General features: G+C 40.1%; 1 long non-coding RNA gene across 2 annotated transcripts; it reads right to left on the minus strand.

The window, feature by feature from the left end:
* Positions 1 to 6717: 6717 nt before the first annotated feature.
* LOC141371104 (uncharacterized) lies at positions 6718 to 18099 on the minus strand. 2 transcript variants are annotated; one of them, XR_012375746.1, is made up of 4 exons: positions 17965 to 18098; positions 14385 to 14588; positions 7993 to 8117; positions 6718 to 7636 (listed from the first exon to the last, which is right to left on the minus strand). It is a non-coding gene; the product is annotated as an uncharacterized lncRNA (long non-coding RNA). The 2 variants fall into 2 exon arrangements; XR_012375747.1 differs by lacking the exon at positions 14385 to 14588 and having other exon boundaries at positions 17965 to 18099.
* Between the last annotated feature and the right edge of the window lie 1866 nt (positions 18100 to 19965).

Consider the following 19965-nt stretch of genomic DNA (forward strand, 5'->3'; position numbering starts at 1 on the left):
ATCTATTTATATTCTGAGGCTACTACCTGCAGGATATTTATTAACGTATTTATATGTTGTCATTACACTCAACTGTTACCCAAGGGACCATTCAGTTTATTCGCGCATTTGCTTCATTCTGTGTCAAGGTAAAACGCAGGCGAGGCTAGGTGGGAAAGGCAAAGACAAAGAAGTCTGATTCCTGCTCTCAAAAAATTTATCCCGTCAGAGAACATTTTCAAGATAGCATCTTTTCTGAATCTGGACCGGCTTTTGAATGAGACCTCAGATTATTGGGAAGCACTTTTTTTTCTGTGTTTTAGAATCCATAAAATATGCCCCAAGGAGGGTTTAAAAAATTGCATTCTAGTGGAAAAGGAAATTATCAAGTTTTATTTGTCATTATTCAACTGGGTAGAATCTGAAGGTATGTGTGAGTGAGGAAGCCCAGACAATGAGAGAGGGGAGGAGGCAGCGAGGGAGAGAGTGCAGGGGGCGTGGGGCGTCAGTATTGGCTGGAAGAAAATCCGAGTTGTTCAGTAGCAAAAAGAATTTAAGAAGGTAATGAAGAGTTCTGTGGACAGACACAAAGGAGAAGCAAATGAAATTCACTTGCTCCCTTTGACGAGGCGGAAAGAAATAGCCTCAGCTTATTTGTGTGCTTCTGAACCCTGGTTCACCCACCACTCATTCAGAGGCTGTGGGAAATCCAGATGCAGTTGTTGTCCTCATAGAGCGACATTAGGAACTGATCCAGCCCCTGCTAGCATGTCAGGAGGCCGCACTGGCAGCAAACAGATCCACTCCTAATGTAACTTGAGGGGAAAGCTTAATGCTTTTGCTCTGTCATTTGAATTTTTTTTTGTTTGAAAGAGCATATAGATTATTTATAGCCCACCAAATAAACCTGAGGGTCTTTTAATAAACTCATAGATTATGTTGCTCAAAGGAGTTTATTGAAATAATATCTGAATTCGCCCGTGACAATGACATTCCATAAGAGTTTATGACTCCATCCCGCGTGGAATAGGATTTCCCACCTTACCCCAGGGTATCCGCGTGTCATTTCAACAAAAGGAAGATGAAAGAGTGACTTTAGGTCACGATACCAGCTTCTCTCCTATTTTTTCCCCCTTCAAAAACAAAAACACAGAGTCAGGCAGGTAGAGGGTAACTGATAAAACTGGGAAGATCCCAACCAACTGCCTTCAAAAGGAGGTAAGCTTAAGCCCTTTGATTAACATTTCTGAGGGAAAATGTGAGTTTTTCTGGTCAGCATATTAGGGGTTTAGGGAGTTTGGCTTGGATCTGATTCAAGAAAGAGCAACAAAAATGTAAAAATCCGTGTCATTATAGCCAGAAGCTTTGATTCCAGCTACATTTATTTATTCTCAGATGCATCTGAAGAGCTCACGGTTGTCTGAATGTGTGGGGTTATCATTCACGCCACTCACATCACCAGCGGACCTTACCCCCACACCCCCTTCGGGGACGGTTTTGCCATCTCTTTCTGAATTATGGCTGTTTTTCTTTCCTTAAAATTAAACCACTCCATTACATTGTATTGCTTGAAGTCCAAAATTTTAAACAGTTCCCAATTTTTTTTTGCCCATTTTACCTCTGTATTTTCCCCTCTCAGTACTTTGACCCCAAATTCTCCTCTTCTCTGTCAGAGGGCTCTCTTTGCTCCAACTGTCTCTTCAAATCTCACGTCTCACTTGAAATTTCATTTAAAATTTCTAGGCTCTCCCTGTATTCCTTACTCATTTCTCCCTCGGCTGCCATTTATTTAACTTTATAGTGACATTTTCTAACTCCATAAAGCCTTCTGAGGTAACAATTTTTATGAAACACACATGATTCTATTGTATTTTTTTTCCAAAAGAGAACATAGCCAGAAAAGAACAATGGAGGATTGTTTTCTTCCAAATAGGACAAATTAAATAACAGAATCAGAGAAAACTTAGAGTGAGAAGGAATTTTAAAAAATCATCTTGTCAAAGCCCCTCATTTTATAACGAGGAGACTAAGTTCCAGTAAGGTGGAGTCATTTTCCCAAAGTGACATGGCTCCTGCAGCCAAGGATAGAGTGGGGTTCTCTTCTTTCCTGTTCCAGTTTTCTTTCCATTCCACCATATTGCCCTTCTTAGATGTTTGCTTTGAGCCAGAAGAGATGCAATCGTTAACAGTTCACTTGGAGGGTTGATTTCCAGAGTGGTGTCATCCATTCAATAAATATTACTGAGGACCCACTGTGAGCAATACTTAGGCACCAGGAATACACAATGAATAGTTTTAAGTCCCTCCCCCATGGAGTTTACATTTAAGTAAAGGAGATCAGTGATAAATCAACCAAGAGTATGTAATGGCAGGGAGTGATATGAGCTGTGAAGAGAAGTAAGGCAATATAAGAGAATAGAAAGTAAACAAAGGAATGTGCGTAGGTTTGATGCAGAGTGGCCAGGGCGGACTTCTCTGGGGAGGTGACATGTACGCAGAAGTCTGAATGAAGTAAAGACATGATTCATGAGATCATAGAGGAAAGAACTTTCTAGGCAAAGTGAAGAGGAAGTGCCAAGGCTCTGGAGTCCAAAAAGCCAGTGAAACCTTTATTACATATACAAAATGAGTTTCCTTTTGAGGATATGGGCAGAGCTTTCAGATGAAATTGTGGGGCTTTTTAGGATGGATCAACTGACTAAAATGAAGAACACTGGAACTCTAACAGAGAGCATTTTTTAGGACTGAATTGTACCAGATGCACCAGTTGTCCATCTCACTTGTTCTTTAACGCTCTTTAATTGTAGGAAATTAGAAAACGGGGCATATCTTTCCGGCTACAAAGACACATAACTAAACAGAACTGTCCTCATTTGTAGGTTTAGCTTTTAGTTAAGTGGCTCTGTCGAAGAGACAGATTATTTAACTGGCAGAAGCAACGGTTTCTTTGGCTTTGAGTACTGGCTTTCCACGTTGCACCCCGAAGGGAAAGCCAGAGGAGACTCAGGAGGCCAGCAAACTGTCTGAGAGAGAGAGAATCAGCACAGGGGCAGTGAGGGGAGCTTTGGGTATGAGCGACTCCTGTTTTTGTAAACCCGGGCCCTGGGATCCCCGATCTCCTAATAAGGAAGAGACTCGCCCATTTTGACCTTTACGGCCTGTTGCAAAGTCATCGCTGAGCTATTATTTGAGTAGCTTGAGGTAGAATAATGTTCAACTCAGCTTCCTGGAGCTGCATTTGAAATGCAATTAATTGACTGCTGTTAGTTGTCAATTAACATTTATTATCAATTAGTTCATCAAATTGATTAGTTGGCAGGACCTTACAGTCTAAATGCACTCCTTTCCATTATAAATATGTCTATAAGAGTAAAAGCTACTCACTAATTGATGTCAAACTGAAATTGCTTATGTCGGACTTGACTCTTGTCCATATTGCATTTTAAAATCTATATCAAGTGAACTTGGATAATACATGTAAGGTTCATACTTTCAAAATGTGCATGCTGTAGTTGTTTTTTGGGGGCAATCAGTAAATACGCCAGGTGGACACTTTATACCGCTGTCAAAAGTAAGATTTAGTAGGACCTGTTATTTCATATTCACGTGTCTAGAATGATCTTACTTTGGAAAAGGGCATCGTGTTTCTCAGTGTTGCTGAGATTTTTGTACACATTTTGTGAGTCAACTAATAGGATGTGAGTTTTCAATAACTGTCTAGAGGTAAAATACAAGTATGTATAATTTGCAACTCCTCCTATTTGAAAGACAAGCATATATATATATATATTCTTTTTATCACCCCCTCTCAAAAAGAGTTTTCTAGAATGTACCAGAATTCTAGAATATTCTGCATTCTATCCATTATCTAAATACTAATTAATAGATTTTGAATTCTCCCTTCCATCCCTTCCCTTAGTAAACCAAACCAAACCAAACCAAACAAAGAAAAAAAAAAAAACCCAGATATGTCACCACTTACAAAGGCCCATTTTTAAATTTTTTTGTGTGAGAAAAGAAAACATACAGACAAACGTTTAGCCTTCAGCATATGCTATTCTGTCTTATCTTTTGCACACCTTGGGATGAAGCATGGAACAAAACTGTAACTCTCTCCCTCTTTAACAAAAAACGCAAGATACCTACAAGGGAGTATTCGTTATTGCCTTTGTGCAAAAAGATAATTCCTGCCTCCTCCCATCCCAAATTGTGACCTAAATATGGCTGAAAGACACAACATGTGACCTGCTTAGCGCTGCCTGCCATGGCCTCGAGCCACAGCAGGAACTCTATTAGAGGGAACGGCACAGATGCTACCAGATGGCCAACATATTGTCCAGAGATGACCCATGTATAATTGCAGAAAGTTCAATACATTCAGGTTTTTGAATTTAATTGCATTGACCACCTTACCTACTGCTGCTACAGCTTTAATTTAAGGTGGAAACATCGTTTAAGTGAGAGGGAGGGAACTCCGTACCGTGTTTTCTTTCTGCCTTTTGCCAAGCGCCAAATTGCCTAAAGATGCAATTCCAGGTGTTCATAGGCATACCTGAACTATGAGCAACTGACGACATATTTGCTTGGCCTCCGTTATTTGGATGGAGAGCTTTTCAACCAACTTAGCAACAGATAACATTGCCCAAATGTACGTGTGTATTTTCATATATTTTCAAGATTGCTTTTGGTGGGAAGAGATGATGATGGGGTGAGATTGGACATGCATTGCCTTCTCTGCATTCTTTATGCAAAAAGTTGGTTCAATTTCACGTTACTTTGCCACCCGCCCCCTCCCCCCACCTCGCTTCAGCCCTGACAATGTAAGCTACCAGTGGGTGATGTGGTCCCCATGAATTTATATTTCTAGTAATATAATATTTTTTGAGGGGTGGATATTAAATTTATTTTGATGTATACACAAATATATAGCCACTTAAAAATAAAAACCTAGACTCTAGTTCCTATGGACTTGGAACCTTTTCTCTCTGAAGAAAAATGGCAGTTATATGTTATATAAAGATAGAGAACTATTGTTTCAGTTTCCTCTTGCAGGCTGTTATTTCTTAAAATGTTTCTGCTAAGCAAATGTAATCACGATGGCATGCGTTATTAATTCAAAATAGCTTCTCAAATGGCTCAAGCTCTGGGATGGCAGCATGTCTATTGCGATGTCATTTGTCATAATTCTTTGCTCTTATATAGTGCCTTTTCTCCAAGCCACTCACATACTACATTTGCTTTGTGTCTATATTCAAGACAAAAAGATAAATCGTTATTTTGTTAGAACTTTCCAATCTACTGCATCTTTTCATATTTACACTGTAGACCATCTACTGATAGATCTGATTGGTTTCCCTGATATGCCCTGGAAAGAGAATTCATGAAACAGTCAAGGAAAATTATGTTCCTTTGCCATAATCTGATTTGAGAATGAATTTTATGGTGGGAGCCATTTTATAATACATTTGATGATGTTTTTCTGACACTTGTCATCATTAATTATGCTTTACAAAGCCCAATTTCTTGTTTAATGTCTGAATCCAAATCATTTGTACCAAAAGAAGTACATTTGAATTGCTTCAAATAACCTTTAATTTTTATAAGAATATATTCTCATGAAAACGGTTAAATGTAGAATGTTGTGTTACACACAAAACAATAATTATAGAATTAAAAGGATTTCCTAAGTTATTGTTTTATGATTTGGACTTGCTGATAAGCCTTTCAGGATGTCACAAACCTGATTGGGCAGTGTCCCTTTAAAAGCAGAATGGCAGGTGCTGTCAAAATGGAATGCACCCCCAAAACTTGCTGTTTATTCATATCCCAGTTAAAGCTGAAACAAACAACTGAAACTAATCACGCTTGAAGTTGGGTATCGCCTTTGTGAGCTTTATGAGCCTATTTTTCTGAAATTAGAAATTGCCTGAGTGAAATGTTTCTAGCTAAACTGCTTTCTACTGAAGTCATGATTTTTACAGTCAGATAAATGCCCCTTAAGCTCCATTTATGTAAGCGTCAGTGACATCCAGTGGCTAACAGGCTGATCACAAGTGCGTCTCCCCACAGTTTGAGGGGCCCATGGTAGGAAGATGGCATTGGAATCCACGCTGCATTTTGATAGTGCTGTTTCTACTATCAAGAAAGTTGGTTTTATCAAATGTGGTCCTCTGATTAAGATGACTCGATATTCTACTGAACTTTGAAATAGCAATGATAGAAATGAGACTTGAAAATTGGAAATCAAAATGCACATGGGGCTACATAGGAGAATACCATTGCTTGGAAAACATAATTAGCATCCACACTAAATCCGAAGCTTGAAACTCTGCAGGTGTTATTTAGAAATGGTTATTGGGGAGCTTATGCAGCTTTCAGTTCTACAAAGGGGACTTGTAAATTATGGGGAGGCTGGTTCATTATGCAGAGTTGGATGATGTTACCATTAATGTTTCAAACACACATGCTTCACAAAGTAGTCCACCTTAATTTGAAAAAAGGTATTACTTGCAATAATGTCAGCTACATAAATTTATTTGCAGACAGTCAATTCATATTGATCATAACTCGACCTTACGATGACCTTGCAGAAAGGTAGTCTGTGACGGGTATGGATATTGGGATCAATACCAGAGTGCAATCGACTACACCTAGTTACTGATAAATGAAGTAAAAAGGTACACTATTGTCAGAAACAAAGATAAGAACAGCTCATTTAGTCAACTACTTGTAAAGGTTTAATATTGATACACGTAGTTTTAATGACATCCTCGGGCATTCTCAAATGGCAGAAAACAATCGGGTGCAGAGTCGCTGAGCACATTAAGCAGAAAGAATCATTATTTTCCAACTCCAAATAATAAATTCCATGATATTAATGTCAGCATCGCCGAGAACTCGGGCACTCTCTAAGCCACACGGAGATAGCTCATGATTCCAACGGCACGGGGTTGTTTTGCTTGTTTTCTTCTCAACGTGCCAGGTCTCGTGAAACGAAGCACCCTATTACGTGAGAACAAAGCCTCCAGGACCACACATTGTACGTTAGTACTACCCTCTCTTGCACATTTGTGGCAGAATTAGCTCGCCTATCCACAGGTATAACCAACTGTAATCATAAGGAAGAGAGCATTTGGTCTCAGCACATCTGTTCCACGTTGATGCATTCCCCTCTGCTAGGGAAAGTTAAAAGAAAGGATGTTAACAGAAATTTCCCCCAATTGTTCCTTTCTCTTTGCTGGGAATTCCACAGAGTGAGCACTTGGCAAGTTATGCAGAACCTAAGTAAATAGAGTCCATTGGCAAAATGGTAACAGGTTGTGCAGCTTAATTGGAGGAGAGAAGTTCAGGAGCCAGCCCGGTGTCTGTTGCACCCAGTTGGTAAATTGTGCCTGTGGTGAGAACAGAGTGATTTTGCAGTAAGCTCATTTTGGGTAACTAGTCAGCCTGCTACCGTGAGCCAAGAAATATGAGGATTTGGTTTCAGTGTGGTTTTTTCTTTCTTTTTCCCCTTTTTTTTTTCAGTGTAAAATGTATTTCTATATCTTGAGCTTTGTTTATCTTTTTGCCAGTATAATTTTAAGAAATCAATGCCAGCAGTCTGATATTGTCTTCCTAAGGGAGGGAAATGCTAAGAGACGTTTGTGGCTATTAAAACCTGCAAACAGAAGGAAAAGGCTCTGTTAGCATAGACTCCACTTGAATGTTTTCCCTGAATGCTTAAGTTTCTAAGTTGATCCCGGCAGTTAATCTCCTGGTCACATTTCTCAAGCCACACGCTTTTTCACACGGTCTTCCTGTTTTTCATGCCATTGTATCATTTGCTATCTCCTTTTGCCTCTCAAACTCTCATGAAGCTATTTATTAATAAACCTGTGTTTTCAATACAGCACTACATCAATAAACCTCCGAGTGGTTCCGTTAGTCAGCATTCTGGGAAATCCTATGCTGTATTGAAGAACTGTAAATCTCCATTATTGCTTCCCATAGCACAAATAAAGGATACCCTCCTACCTCAGTGAGATCCTCTGCTGGTTTTTAAGGGAGAATGCGTATGCTCACATAGTCACTTTGAGGTGCTGAACTTGGTGTTTATCAGGAAGGGGGGCATCTTTGCCACTGAAGACACCCTGAAACACCTATAATCAAACGACATGCTAATTTAAGGTATTAAGAACCAAATTACTTCAGTTCTCTTTAGTCTTCCCTTTTCCTGAAACCTTTAACTGATCTGGTGGGACAGGTGAATTCTGGACTTCAGAATCTTCTGTTCAGCAGCTGTGTTATTTGATTTGGGGTGTGTTATTAACTGACACGAAGAAAATATCAGTAATTAGAAAGATAAGAATAGACTTGTATACACCTTTTTGGTATCAGACCGGAGTAGGACAATCTTTGCTTATGCCAACTAAAAAACTTGTGGCATTTACTGCCTAAGACAAGGGTGATAATTACATTTCTGCACAACTGTAAGAGAGAGTCTGGCTAGTGAAAGGTGTGGCTTCTTTTCATTTTTATGGTTTCCCCGAGAGAAAGCACAGTGGAAGTTAGAGGAAGGGAGAACTTATATTGTGAGGGACGGCAGCTTGGAAGAGCTTTCTGAAACTGGCTTTGCCAATGAGGCTGAATTTCCTCTAAGGGTCCCTTTGAAAGTTACAAGTGCTAGGTATTGGAAAAGAGGAAACCAATTTTTAATATCGCTAAAGATGCTTTCAGTAAAACAGATTCAGGAATCCTAAGAAACATTTCAGAGTGATACCCCAGAAATCCCTGATCGCTCTGGGACTCGTCTCTTTATAGTTGGCATTTTTAGCTTACTCCGTAACAGGTCCTTTCCTACTGGGGATGCCACAAGAACTTCTGCTATGAGTTTTGGGTTGTCCTGCCTTGCCCATATCTACTGCTCTGGCTCTGGGCTCTGACAATGGACTAAGTCATTGGGGCACGGGCCTATAACCCCCTCCAAATCAATTTTGCTGCTGACTATCTACTTTGTACTCTAATGTCATTTTCCATTAGCATATCCCCTGAGAGCAGGGAGCCCTTAGTGCTTGCCAGGGCTCTGTGAGTTTCCTGGCACCCAGCTGCTCTCCGCTGACTCCACCTGGGCTAAGCCACCCCTAGTTCTTCTCTGGCCTGCTAATTGGCTGATCTTGCACTGTCCTTGACCAAAATTTTGTCTTCGAGATTCCGTTTCAGTTCCGTGTGCTCCTTTGCCTCTTCTCAGGATCTCCGCTCGTCCCTGGGATTCTAGGGCCTACTATAGAGACATTCCGCCAGGGCTGCCTTTTGGGCAGTCTCCCATCCTCCGGATTGTTTCTCAGTTCCCACCTCTTCGTTAACATTTCAATATTTTATTCAGTCAGAATGATTGCATATGTTGGATTGCTTAATGATAAATTCCTGGCGGGTAAATGGATTATTCTATTGGATCTAAGTGACATTTACATTTTAAATAGGGATGATGAGAAGCCTCAAAGACTTTCCGAACACTGAGAGGGTGGAGGGAAGAGATTATTTTAAGACATTGGTGGCTTTTAGTAGCAGTCCTTGAATGACACCCTAGTCCAGATCTGTGTAAGGCCGGCCATCTGTAGCATGATGTCCCAATAGGTCTACACATGCCCCCATTCAGAACAGTAGCAGCAACAGGAAACAGTGGAGTGGATTGTCGCTGAAGGCCATAGATAGGCATTCCAGACACGTGCCATTTGATTTAGACCCAACCTCACCAGATTCCCACTAATACCTACGTTCAACAATCTCAACTAGCTAGAGGTATGCCCGGAATTGTACCTTCTGGTGATTCAATATCATTATAAGTAAATGGAGTTCCTTTGCTGGGGGCCCTTCACTCTGACAGGGACAAATCATCTTTGGTGAGAGACAAGATACTGAGGAGCGATAAACCCTCAATTATGTTGCTCATCCTAGCCATGCCATGGAAGTGGGAACACCCAGAAGACATGATCATTTTTCTAGGACTCAAGGCTTCAGTCTTTTGGTAACCCTGAATTCTGGAGCTGGGATCACAAATATTTTAAGACATGAAGAATTTTTTTTAAGGTAGATTTTCCATTTATCATTAAATGAAGTTGTCTTCCAGAGAAAAATGCCTTAGGCAGATTTTCTGCTAGGTACTACCTGCTGGAAAAAAAAAATACCTTAGATGCATTTAAAAAGATTGCAAAATTGCAAAAGCAATAAAATTTTACTATATTAATTAATTTTGAATTACAGCCAAACTCTTATATAAGTGTGTGTGATATTCATGGTAAGGCCAAGTTAATTCTTTATGATCAGTGCTATTGCAATCAATACTAAATGAATTCATAATGATAAGATACTTAAAATAAAGAGTTACCACAAAAACAATAAAAAGACCATCATCATCCAAGCTATAGCACACTAATAAAGTATTAGCTCAATAAGCTGGTGCTATCCATGACAATCAATGGCAGATACTTAATTTATTTCTGCTTGCCCCTGTCTTGCTTTTCCTGTAAGGGCTGTGTAAAAGCGCGGTCCTTTGATTCTACTGTAAATTGTACAGCACAGAAGAAATCCAGTATTCTTCTTATTAAATAATTTTGCCATAGCATTTCCTTTACATGTCACCTTTCTGGCAAAGAACTCAAGGCATATTATACACCAATTTACATTCCAAATGAATTCCTTTTGCCTCTGTTTCTTCCCCATAAGAGCTACCTAGTCTTTTTTTCTTAATCTTTTCTTTCTTTCCTTAATCTTCTTTCTCTCCCGGTCTCTCTTCCTCCATTGATGGAGATATTTGCAGGGTATATGGGGCAGAAACTTGAAGGTGGCCATACTGGTCTCTACATTTTTATTTTTTCACTTTAGCGCTGTGAAAAGACATTGTAAGGCTGGAAAGTAGTGGCTATATCATATCTGTCCTTTACCATACTTCAAAGAATCAATCAATCATGAAATTAAGAAACAATAAAGATCTTGTACATTTTCTCCCTTCCTCTCTCTGCCCTTTTCTCCTTCCCCCCATCTCTGCCTTCCCTCCTTTTATTACAGGAACTATTTTGAGTATCTTCCATATGTCAGGTATATGCTGGGTCCTGGAAACAGAAGCAGAACAAAACAAAACAAAACAAAACAAAACAAAACAAACCATAATCTTTATTTTCCAGCCTAGAGTCATGGAAAGAGTACTGAGTTGCTGTCAGATTAGGGCTAAATCTTAGCTCTTTCACTTTATTTCCTGTTTGATCTTAGGCACTGCGAGAGAGACAAATTCCATATCAAATTCCTCTTTCTCGGGAACATGGAAAGCTATAGTTCCCAGCAACCTTGCCTTTAAATAGGATTGTGTGACTGGTTCTGGCCAATGAATTCTATAGAGAGATTATGTATGTCACTCCTGTGTTAAGTCCAAGAAACACTCCTATGTAACTCTTAACTTCCTTCTTTCCCAACTTACAGGGTAGCCAGATGTTGAGGTGGCAGAGCTACAAAATGAAAACAATTCATATTGCTGAGCCCGCTGTAAAGAGAAAGCTGCCATGAAGAGGTAGCCAGCCTGTGTGACGTTGTATGTGCATAGCTTGCTTCTTTTGGAATTGCTTGTTACTGTAGCATAAACTTGACGTATTCTAACTAAAACAGGAATCTAACTTCTCTGAGCATCTGTTTCTTTACCACAAAACAGGGACAATATATTTTTTACCTACATATAAAGTTACTGAGAAAATGAAATAAGATAGCCAACATACAATACACAAACTATTTAAATCAGAATTATGCAATGGTTGACTTAGTCTACTCTGGATCCCAGAACTAAAATTCTAACAATTTCATAAGATTCATTTGGTGCTGGCATCTGTCTATCAAAATATCAGGAGGTGTTGTTTTTTCTTTTTATGTTTAAGTATTTTATTTATTTATTTATTTTACTTTAAATTTTTATTGTTATGTTGTTCACCACACATTACATCATTAGTTTTTGATGTCGTGTTCCATGATTCATTGTTTGTGGATAACACCCAGTGCTCCGTGCAGAACGTGCCCTCTTTAATACCCATCACCAGGCTAACCCATCCCCCCACCTCCCCTCCCCTCTAGAACCCTCAGTTTGCTTTTCAGAGTCCATCGTCTCTCATGGTTCGTCTCCCCCTCTGATTTACTCCCCTTCATTCTTCCCCTCCTGCTATCTTCTTCTTTTTTTTTCTTAACAATATTGCATTATTTGTTTCAGAGGTACAGATCTGTGATTCAACAGTCTTGCACAATTCACAGCGCTCACCATAGCACATACCCTCCCCAATGTCTATCACCCAGCCACCCCTTCCCTCCCACCCCCCCACCACTCCCACAACCCTCAGTTCAGGAAGTGTTGTTTAACAAAAGATTTTTCTTAAAAACAAAGTGCTTTGTGGAAGGTAATTCAAATTCAGTCTCTATAAAGGGAGTTGTATGCAAATCACCACTCCAAGGGCTCTGATACCTGCTTCCCATTATTCTTTCCGAAGGCTGAATGATAACGTTACCTACTTCTCTGGTCTGGGGCTTCATGAGCTGAGTGCTACATTCTCTGTCCCATAGTTTGCACCGAGATATCTGATTTATACCTAAAAGTATTTTGTTGCTAAGCTTGGATTTTGTTGGTGCACTTATGAAACTAGAGACCTTACATCCCAAGGTTTTATATATCGATTTTAGTGGGAAGATTTGCTTTCTTTCAATAGTCTCTATAAATTTGGGTTCTGGTTATGTTTTCTGCCCACCTACCCTGAGAGCTGGGTCATATGCTCTCTGTTGACTTTCTCTTCTCTATGAGAACCAAAATTTCAACCAGATACAAAATGGGATTTTAAAGTTTCTTTGATGGAAGTATGTATGTATGTATGTATGCATTTATTTATTTTGTATTTAAAAGTTAAAACTGAGCCACTGCTCAGCCTCCTACCCTGCAACACCAGATACCTTTGAAAATGGCATCCTGAATTGTTACTGTTGAAACCACTACAGTTTAGTTATGAGTCCTATACAAGTGCAAATTTAAATCAGTATTATTATATTAAATCAGTATTATTCTGGAATTAACCTAGGATGTGTGAATTCATTCAGTCATATAGTGACTATAAAAAGTACAATAAATGGTAGAAAGTCACTGAACGTGAAGTGGGTGGATATTTTGGAAGGGATAGTTAGAAAACACCTCTTCTGAGTATGTGATGCTATTTGGCCTGAGCTCAAATGGTTAGAACAGAAATATTTCATCTATTAGTTAAGCTAGGCTAGGAGTTTTTTAAGGGCTTATGAAAGTATTTGAAACCTGGAAAAAATGTTATTGCCAATAATTTATGAAGAAAGTACTGCAGAGGGGCACCTGACTGGTTCAGTCAGTAGAGCATGTGACTCTTGATCTCGGGGTCATAAGTTTGAGCCCCATGTTGGAGTAGAGTTTACTTAAAGGAAAAAAAAAAGAAAAGAATACTGTAGAATTTAAATCAACAATGTTCATTTGAATGCATACAAAATGTCTATTGTTACTAATCAACTGAAACTCAACTGTTCTTATTTTACGTAAATTTTATTTAGTATGAGTGTTTTTAAATATATGTGATCTGATGTACTTAGAACCCACAAAAAGCTACTTGGATGAGAAAGAGCTAGCTGGGGGTGCCTGGGTGGCTCAGTCGTTAAGTGTCCGCCTTCAGCTCAGGTCATGATCTCAGGGTCCTGGGATCAAGCCCTGCATCAGGCTCCTTGCTCAGTGGGGAGTCTGCTTCTCCCTCTCCCACTGCTGTTTCCCCCACTTGTCTCTCTGGCTCACTCTCTCTCTCTCTCTGTCTGTCAAATAAATAAATAAAGTCTTTAAAAAAAAAAGAAAGAGCTAGCTGTATGAGGATCCTAGGGCAGAATATTACAGGCAGAATGTCTTGAAACAGAAATGCATTCGTTGTGATTGAGGAAGATAAAGAAGGATGTGGCTAGAGTATAGGGAGTGGAGGAGAGTGGTAGGAAATGAGGTTAGAATCAGAGTGTCTAGATTTTGAAACATTTTATGGAGGGTGAGGAAAATGGAGAATGATACTTCTTAACACACCCCTTTTTCCTGGTTCAGGTGTGTATGTGTGAACACGTGTGTGTGAGCCCTTCTTTTCATCACACGCATTTGCCTATGAGAAGTTGGTTAAGCCAAGGATAAGATGTGTTAGCTGTTTTCCTGTATACTCTGGCCATTCCTTTGCACACATTATTGCCCTGATGCTTCCACTGATATTCTTAAATCCACATACTCTACAGTATTTCCATGTATTTGCCATTCATGGGCCAAACGAAAGCATTCTATGGACTAACTAGCTTCATGACGGTAGGTTCTTGACTTTCAGACTGACACCCAATTATATGTGGGTCGTTTTGTTTCATCTCACCTCAACATGGCTGGTTCCCTGACGTAAGGGGGAGTTTCAGTCTTGGGGAGCTCAGAAGAAGTTGGACAGCCGTTGAATGCTAGAGCCAGCCACCTCTTCTTGCCTTGTCATGGGACCAATGTTTTGTTCCAGAGCTTCGGCTCTGTGCGGCTCCTCCAAATGCTGTATTAGTCACACTTGTTTTATGATACTGTCCAGCTACCACTGAATAAGAAAAATATCTTAAAATAATTGCTTTATCAGGTATGTCTCAAAACTTTCTTTGCTGCCGTTTGGGGAAGGAGGCGGGGGCAGTTCAGTGCTTTGCCTGCCAAGCCACAGAACATCTTTGCTGCTTTCTTTTTCCTTTCAATTGTCATTGAAAATAACTAGTCATAATGCCTTTGTAAGCCCCGCCTGGCCTCAGCTATGCGTAAATCATGCTCCCAGACAGGGCCCCTTGGTTTAGAGGTCCCATTGTGGGAGTGATTTAGGTAGAGGCGGGATCATGAATAAAGAACACTCACCCTCTTCTTCAGAGGCAGGGGCAAGAGAGCCCGCGAGAGCCCTTCCCAAACATCTCTTTTCAGCACCAGTATTTGGCTAAGAGCTTTAATTTCATTAGACAAATGGGGGCTGGATTTTTCCATGCATCTCAGCCTCCTTTTAATGTGTAAATTACATAGGATTTGCCACTCATTACAATGGTGATATGATTATTGGCCTCAAACAGACCACACTGCCCAGGCCCCCAGTGATAGGCCAGCTAAGAAGTGGCATGTGTGGGAAAAATTGGATAGCACATGTTTTCTGATCGCAAGCCCTCAAAAGAATTGAATTCAAACCAATGAGGCTTCCACTTGGTTTACTCAGAGTGTTTCATGCAAAATTGATTTCTGGGTGGATGTGACATCATGGTAGGTAATGATGTAGTTGTGGGGTGAGAGCTGCCCAGGGGCCAGAAGCAGTGGCCCAGGAGAAGGCTTTTTGGATGTGGAGGCAGAAGCCCTAGTTTGGCTCTTTGACTAAAGACAAGTCACTCAACTCCTGTGAACCTCAGTTTCCTCATTCACAAAATGAGGATAATTATGTTTGCCTAATACCTGCAGGTTATTAGGAACATTATTTTCTGAAGCTCCGCTGTGTGTGACTATGCTAGGAAATATTGCTCACATTCTCTTTCGTTCTTTAGAATAACCCTTAAAGATAGTTCTAGCTAAGCACAATAAGGAAAGTTAAGGAAGCCAGCACAGTATTTTCCCCCAAATGCTCCATGGATATAAAGTTTTGTGGAAAAACTTACAGTTTAGAAAATGCTTTATAGTGTGTCCACTCCTTCTCAACCTGTTTTTAGAAAACCACAATGTCCATTAGCATACTAAAGGCTCTGAGAAGCTTCTTATTAAAACACTTTTGTTTTGTTTTGTTTTTTTAACTGTAATTTCCTATGAGACCATCTTTTTTCCTCTCCCACCTCAACAAATATATACATCCAACTGCTCAGGACCTAAGTCTTCCATAGAAGCAATGGCACAAGGCTGGCTATTGATTTGGGAATACAGAGGTGGTAGAAAATCCACAAATCCCTGGAAGGAGATAGTCTTTGCTGGGAAAGGGCCAGTAGGAAAAAGACACTTTTCTAGAGCAAATGTCCTGTGAGTTTATAATTATGATGGTTGGCTCATCAGGGAGAACTATGCCACCATTTGGGCACAGTTTGAAAGAAATTTATTGTCTCCCTCAAAGGAAAATGTATTCTCCAGGGATGGAATATATGATATTATTTGTACTTTCTCTCATTCATTCATTCACTCACTCTGTATGCTTTTTTAAACCCAAATATATGCCTCTATCTGTGGTGTATGTTGTGCCAGAAAATTTAGACCTTTAGCCACCTTTTGTTGTCTTGGTAGATGTATACTGACCCAAACATAAGCACCACTATTCCATTAATGGCTTCCAACACCACCATCTTACTCATTTTACTAGCACAAATTGGCCACAGTAACACTATTTTACATTTGTTTAATTTTTTGTGTTACAAAGCACATGTATTTCTCTGGAATTTTCAGAGTCTGTTCCTTAGAACACTGGGTAAGAAAGAAGATTGTAAATGTTTCTGAAAGTACAAGTATGTAAGTATATTTGTTAGGGTGCTGGGAAAGTCGTTTCATTGGACATTCTGGGTTAATAAGCAATTGAAAACGGTCTCTTTTGTACAGGACATCTCAGAGCTTTGGATGTGCACTGTGATTCTCTAAGAGTATGATAAAGGCAGGGGAGCAGTGATAACATGCAATATCTTCTGGGCTATATATTTAGCCAGAGAGCTCTTCGTTCATGAGCATTTTTTGACTACCTCTGAGGGCTCTTATAAGAAACGAAGGAGGTATGTTGGTGATACTGCTGGTATTTGTACACACAGAGGGGAGCATTACCGTAGATGATGTCCTCTAGCAGCTGGGGGAATCAGGGACGCCTTAGCCTTTCTACCTATTCCCCTGCAGGTGCAACTCATTTTCTAATCTAGCTGTGCTCTGGGTTGAATCCTGGGTCTTAGGTCTCTTAGTTATTCATTCCTCTCTGGGACTAGAGGCCAACTTTCCTCCCACCCAGTCTGCAGGGTCCTGCCCCTTTCTCTCTTCTCTAGACCCTGTCAGCCAGTGGACCAGGAGTGGACTATATTTAGTATTTTATATTTATATATATTTATTTATAAATATTATATTTAGTAGTTTAGTATCCACTTCTTTGAATAACAACTCAGGCACTGCTAGATGCTGAGAGTAACTTTCCCTCAGAAAATGTGCTGTCCTATCTCACTGTTTGATCAGAAATTTTAGATATTCATGCTGGCTTGGACTGTCCTTGGGCTTACTGTCTCACTGGTCTGAGCATAGAATGCCCCAGTCCCGATTTCACCTGTTTTAGCTCACTCTATCTTGTCTACTGAGAGCTCCCAGTTTGCTATAAGGCCAGGGCTTGGTGGATTTTATCTTAGAACTGTTCTAGAACTATGTGTTGTATGTGAATAAATTTATACCTACTTTATACCAATGTCAAATGAACTCTGATCTCTAGACTACCAGGATGATTCTCTTTCTACTATACCAGTGTAGTTGATTCTCCATTACTTTATGCCCTGTTCATTGGGAATTTATCTCATGTGCAGAAGAATTTTGCGAAAACTTTGATCATTTTATACATACTAAGTGCATAACTAAGTTGGGCCACCTTCACCAACTTTCTGTATTAGGGAGAATAAATCCTATAAAACTTATACTTTTGAGCGACTCATATTTGAAATCATGGTTCCTTCAATAAGACCTGGGCTATAGTCATTCTAGGCTAAGCTCTGAATGCCAGACTTACTCCCAGCCAGAACAGCTTTTGAGAAAAAGTTTTCCTAAAGAAATAGACCTGACTGCCTCCAATGCCTGTAGCAATGATCCTGGACAAAGTTTAAGGATGGAGCCATGTATATGACACCTGGAACTAAGGACTAGATGCTGGAGATTGGGTTATCCAGAGTGGTGTTTCTTACAGATCTAACTCACGTTCATTGCCCTGACCATGCTCGTGTACAGATACTAGGACCAACCGTGGTCTCTGTCTGGGTGGAGGTGGCATCTCTCCTCACCAGCAGATGTCAAAGACTGAATATTGACTTGTTAGGCTGGTGTCGGTTCAAGAACGAAGACTCCCAAGGAACAAACCTGGGGCTGGCCACATGGCAATAAAATCACTAGAGGTTGCTAGGCAGTCAATATATGGAACATCAGGGAAAGTGACCTGTTGAATCATAAAGAGCTCAAGTTCCAAAATATGAAGAAACTGGGTATGTGGGTAAGAGGATTAAGGGATTGGGGTTTGGGTAGTTCTTTATAAAATCTGGCCGGGAGATCTTCAAATTTCATTTCTCTATCCAAATACTAAACAATGAATTAGGTTTATTTCATGCAGAAAAACGGCAATGCACATAACTGGAGGGATAGAGAAAGGAGCCCCCACTCGACTCAAAAACATGAACTTTTGATAATTTATCCATATTCTCTTAAAGTATTTGTGAAGAAGGATGTATGTTTGAGAGACTAGTGAGCTGTGGTTAAAAAGCCCTGGAACAAAGTATTGCTAAATGACCTGCCCAGAGAGTAAGCCTATGACCTTGGACTTAACCTCTACAGAACCATGTTAAGGAGCAAGCAACAGTAACTACTGAGTTTTTTCTGAGTTGTGAAAATTGCAGTGATTGTCATTCGTCAAGCAAAGGCTTCATTTGTTGCCCTAAACGACTGATGCCATTTTATGAAGGCTTCATCAAAAGCTTTGAGGGAAATTACATCATATAAAGCAAAATATTTTCATTTCATTGTCTTTCCTGAGATCAATGAGTTTAACTTTTAATCTTACTACATTCTGAACTGCTGCAGATGGTGTAGGTGGCAAATATTACACATTTGGTAAGAAAACATCATGGATATAAATACCCTTGTCTTTTTTCCTCAGATCAGTGGAGAGCTTTAAGAACAGGATAAATACCCATCTGTCTGGAAAATTGCCTGGAGGCAGGGTGATGGACTAGATGTCTTACTTAGATTCCTTCCAACCCTTTGATTCAGAGCTCTCCACTGCTGCCAACAGAGTTAGTTCTGGTGGGATTCGTTCAGGACTGCAGACCCTTCTGCCTATGTGCAGAGGAGATTTTTCATTGAGATCCATTAAGGACGAGCTTTCTCTTCCAATTCTATGGAAATATGCTGCTTCTGAAATGTTATCTGCTCTGCAGGCTTTCCCTGAAGGTGTGGGACTCTAATAAATGATGAATGGATGAAGGTGAATGGACTTTAGGGGAGAGGGTCAGCCTTTCAGGGGACCCAGCATCTTTGTGATGTATGTCTTTAAGGGGCATGGCAGGAAGCCCAAAGGCATTACTTAAGCTCACCAGCCAGGTGATGGCCGATTGGGAGCATCGCGACACTATTGTGTACTGGCACCCATGCAGGTGCCAGGCGGTGTTACAGTGGTAGTGGAAGTCGGGGTCACAGCTAAAAATTTTCCTCAGTACACTTTTGTGTTTACATATATGTCCGTACACATTAATTTTTGTTTTTATTTAATGTTTAAAGTAAGCCATACTCTCTTTAGAAAATATTTAAGAAAGCAGAAGTATGAAGACTAAAACAAAAATAATTCTTAATTCCCCAACCCAGGAAAAAAATCACTGTCGAAAGGATGGCATAGACATTGGACATTTGTGAGCGAACATACCGAGCATTTAAAGGATTAACATATGAACCCATCCCACCATGGTGTATAAAGTGTCCCTGAAAACAGAGGAAATCATAAGGGAAAATTTAAGTGTCCACTTCAGAGCACTAGTGATTCTTTAATTTTTCATTTGAGGAGTAATTTTTGCATTCTCTGGAGCACAAAGCTGAAGCGGTTTCGTCAATTGCTTTGTGTTCCTTCCCGGGCAGGGATGGGGAGAGGGAATGTGAACCCATTCAGCGGGCTCCAGCTTCCACGAGAACCAGCGTACCATTATCGTGCTAGACTTATTACAGGCTTTCCTCTCCGTTATCAGTGCTAGCCCCAAGTTTCT

Source organism: Callorhinus ursinus, unplaced genomic scaffold, assembly GCF_003265705.2.
Source record: "Callorhinus ursinus isolate GAN/ISIS: 27379988/994484 unplaced genomic scaffold, GSC_fseal_2.0 scaffold2, whole genome shotgun sequence".
Classification (NCBI taxonomy): Eukaryota; Metazoa; Chordata; class Mammalia; order Carnivora; family Otariidae; genus Callorhinus; species Callorhinus ursinus.